The sequence below is a fragment of the Gossypium hirsutum genome, chromosome D11 (genome assembly GCF_007990345.1).
Source record: "Gossypium hirsutum isolate 1008001.06 chromosome D11, Gossypium_hirsutum_v2.1, whole genome shotgun sequence".
In the NCBI taxonomy this organism is placed as follows: domain Eukaryota; kingdom Viridiplantae; phylum Streptophyta; class Magnoliopsida; order Malvales; family Malvaceae; genus Gossypium; species Gossypium hirsutum.
The window spans coordinates 48562950-48567064 of NC_053447.1; the positions used below are offsets into that span (position 1 = coordinate 48562950).

The 4115-nt window shown below is 34.0% G+C and overlaps 1 non-coding gene across 1 annotated transcript; it reads left to right on the forward strand.

The window, feature by feature from the left end:
- Positions 1–383: 383 nt before the first annotated feature.
- Positions 384–490, forward strand: LOC121223841 (small nucleolar RNA R71). The gene has a single exon (XR_005921307.1). It is a non-coding gene; the product is annotated as a small nucleolar RNA R71 (small nucleolar RNA).
- The last annotated feature ends 3625 nt before the right edge of the window (positions 491–4115 follow it).

Genomic DNA, 4115 nt, shown 5'->3' on the forward strand with positions numbered 1-4115 from the left:
TACCCATATAGTTGATTTGTTTGTTCTCTGTGCTAGGACTGTAAGGTAAATATTTTGGATTGTTCATTCCTCCTCCATTCGTATCGCACTGCATCACCAGATGTACCTGCGTAGAAACACATAAACCATCAATTTTGGTATTTAAAAGTTCTACCTGATTTGATAACATGGTGACTGCATCTAAGTTAAAAACTCCGGCTACTTTCATCGGCTTTGTCCTTATGAATTTCCACTGATAATTATTCAGTGTCATCTCCTTTATAAATTCATACGCTGCTTCTGGTGTTTTATTGTTCAGAGTACCACCGGCTACTGTATCGATTAACTATCTAGTTGAGGGATTCAAACCGTTGTAAAAGGTTTAAACCTGTAGCCATAAAGGTAACCCATGGTGAGGGCACCGTCTCAATAAGTCCTTATACCTCTCCCATGCATCATATAGGGTTTCTAAGTTGATTTGAACGAAGGAAGAGATATCATTCCTCAACTTGGTCGTTTTAGCCGGTGAAAAGTACTTCAGTAGGAATTTCTCGGTCATTTGATCCCATGTAGTGATAAAACCTCGTGGTAAAGAATTCAACCACTGTTTAGCTTTGTTCCTCAACAAGAAAGGGAATAACCGTAAGCGAATGGCATTGTCAGAAATGCCATTTATCTTGAAAGTATCACAGACTTCCAGAAAATTAGCCAAATGAGTATTTCGATCTTCGTCTTGCAAACCATCGAATTGAACAAATTTTTGTACCATCTGAATAGTGTTCGGCTTCAGTTCGAAATTATTTGCAGCAATGGTAGGTCTCATAATACTTGATTCAGCCCCAGTCAGAGTGGACTTGGCATAATCGTACATAGTACGATGAGCAAGACCTAGATTTGCAGCAACTGCATGAGGTAGCTAATTATTCTGATTATCACCCATCTCTTAAGTAATAATAATCACGTCCTCTTACTCGTCTACTATACTTTGTTGACTCTGCCTAAATTAAACTAAAAACAAAAATAAAATGAAATAAAAATAAATGGCTAAATTAATAAAAATCAATTGTTCCTAATATTTTAGTCCATGACAACGGCGCCAAAAACTTGATGATCACTAAACGAACTATAAATATGACTAAGGCAAGTGCACCTATCGAACAATAGTATAGTTATGGTGAGTAGGGAATATCGTAACCACGAGGACTAAAAGTATTAGTAATTACTGTTTTCTTATTATTTAGCTGACAAATTGGAATGATAGTTTTTAATCTAAAATTACTAAACTAATCTAACTAAGAACGCAACAAAGAATGAAATAGGAAAATAATTGAAGATAACCAATGAGATAGACAATACCCAAGAAAGAATCCACTTAGACTTCACCTATTATTATGAATCTAAATTAAACAATTTATTCATTTGTGTCTTAATCCGTCGAAATCCCTCAATTATGTTAATATCTCTTTCGAGAGTAAGAACAACTGACTCTAGGTTGATTAATTGAAATCTCTTTCTAATTAAAACCCCTATTGTCGCATTAACTCGATCTATAGATTCCCTTATTAGATTTATGTCGTCCTATTTCTAAGATTGCATGCACCTCTACTCAATTATGATAGATCTACTCTTAAATAGGGACTTTTGCTCCACTAAAATAAGCACATTAAACTTGAATTAATATCTTAGAAATATTAAAACAAAAAATAAGCATACATAATTGAGAACAAGAGTCAAGTATTTATTGCGTAAATCAGAAATAAAATAATAAGATTCATCATATGTTTCATCTTCCCTAGGTAATTAGGGAATTTAGTTCATAATCCTTAATGAAAATATCTCAAAGTTAGGAAAACAACAAGACATAAAGAAACTTAATAAAACTTCGAAGGAAATTAAATTGAGATCTTCAATATTAAAGGAGATCCACTTTCGAGTTGATTCTGATGGCGTTCTTCCAGTCTTTTCTTCGATCTTCTCTAAGTGCCTCCTTAGGTCTTCTTCTAATTGGTATATATAGACTTTAGAATGCTCAAAAAACTTAAAAATTAAGTTTTTCAGCATATTTAGGAAGCAGGGTGCGATATCGGCACAAGCTGGTACATTGGCGTGTGGCCAGCCCGTGTGGATCTTGAAAACAGCTCTATTTGCCTGAATTTGGCTCGTTTTTCACTCTTTTTGCTCCCAAATGCTCTCCTAAGTAGAAAGACACGAATTTAAAGGATTAGGAGCATCAAATTCACTAATTTACATAATTAATCATCGAAAAACGCATGAAGAATTGGATTAAAAATATGTTACTTTTATGGCTTATCACGTACACTGTTGATGCAAGTATAGTAGACAGATTTGAGTTTGTCAGATATCGATCCCATAGGGATGGTTGTCTTTTGTCTATTAATGTCGGTGCAATAGCTAGATAGAAGCGAGATAAATTGTGAGGATAGTTATTAGAGCAACAACTTGAAAAAAATAAAATAAAATATGATAATGATAAATTGGGATCCCCAACATGAATTTTCAACAGAATACTAAGTGCTCACAAGGTATAAAATGATAGGTGATCGTCGAGGTAATAAATTTCAATGTATATCTTACCAATCTTACCAAGTGTCACTCATCTATTTAATCTGAGACTTAAACATGCACATTAACCCCACATTTCGATGATGGCAATATGGCACTATTAAGAACAAATGGACTAAATTCCTCTAATCCTCACTCAACTTCCGTTGTAATGCTTGTTGGCTCAAACTGTCACTGCACTTTCCAGTGTTAGTGACTGCAATAACACTTCCATGTTAAGAAACATTCAAACCCAAAGATTAAACAATAAAAGCAAGATTGAATAAGATAACATTTAACCAAGAATTCATGTGTACTTTCATACAAACAGAAAACAGAGAGTAATCACCAGTATTTAGAAAGAAATAAGAAAGAATCGAATGGAGAATGTTATTCCTAGACAACTCGATTGAATCTCTCTATTCCCTCTTACCTCGTACTTAGGTCTCCTCGTTAGAAGCTAATATGCATCAATTTTCACGTTGGCTCACCCGTGAGAGGCTTAAGCTACCATAGCCGCAAGCTTCAAGGTAGGATGAAGAAGATGATGGTCAAGAAAATGCTCTCCTCCCTTATTTTTCTTCTCACATCAACCTTTTATGTCCTCCTTCAACAATATAGGTGTCCTTTCCTCAGAATTATTCTATCCTTGTACATACGGGTTGGTTATACCAAACTGGACAGCTCACGCATTTTTAGTTCTTATCTGGATAACTGTCAGGTTCGGCCATAATTCTGGACGCAATCTGGAATTAACTCATGCAGCGACATTAATGCAAAAAGATAGCAAAATTAAAGGTAAAATAGGCTATGATTCACTGAGTTATAAAATGTAATTTACTAAACTGAAAATGCTAAAATATATGATAAGGATAACTAAATGGGAACAATTTAACCAATAAGTAAGGAGAAAAACCTATGTTCTTTCTAGTGCTATCAGGTTACATTAAATTTTATTGCCCACAATTGAAGAAGAAGGGAGCATTAAAACAAAAGAAGAAAGCCTTGATGGCCACTTGAACCAATAGCGATTCATCCAATAGTGATGAAGACAATGAAGTTGCCAACCTATGTCTTATGGCTATTGAAGAACCAAAGGTAATCCTAAATTCTAGTGAATTAAATGAATATACATTTGAAGAATTACAAGATGCCTTTGATGAATTAGCTATAGATTTTGAGACTATGAACTCCAAATACAAGAAAATGATTTCAAAATTAAAGGAGGAAAATAAGTCTCTAGTCAAATCTAAAGAGGAAATAGAAAATAAATTTAATGATATGCAAGCTTAAATTGATGATTTGATTTTAAAGAATAAGAACTTGCATAATTCCTTTTCTATGTTTAATATGGGGCAACAAAAAAATGATATGCTTGAATCTCAAATAGCCTTCTTTGATAAGAGTGGCTTAGGTTTTGTAAATTTACAAAGAGAAAGAAAATTTAAAAATGTCTTTGAGAAACCAAGCTATATTTATGATGCCTCACTCTCATGCGCACATTATCACAAAAAGGGGCGTGATAGACAAGTATGTTCTTTAAGGAAGCTCACATCAAGGAGCAAACTCACTAA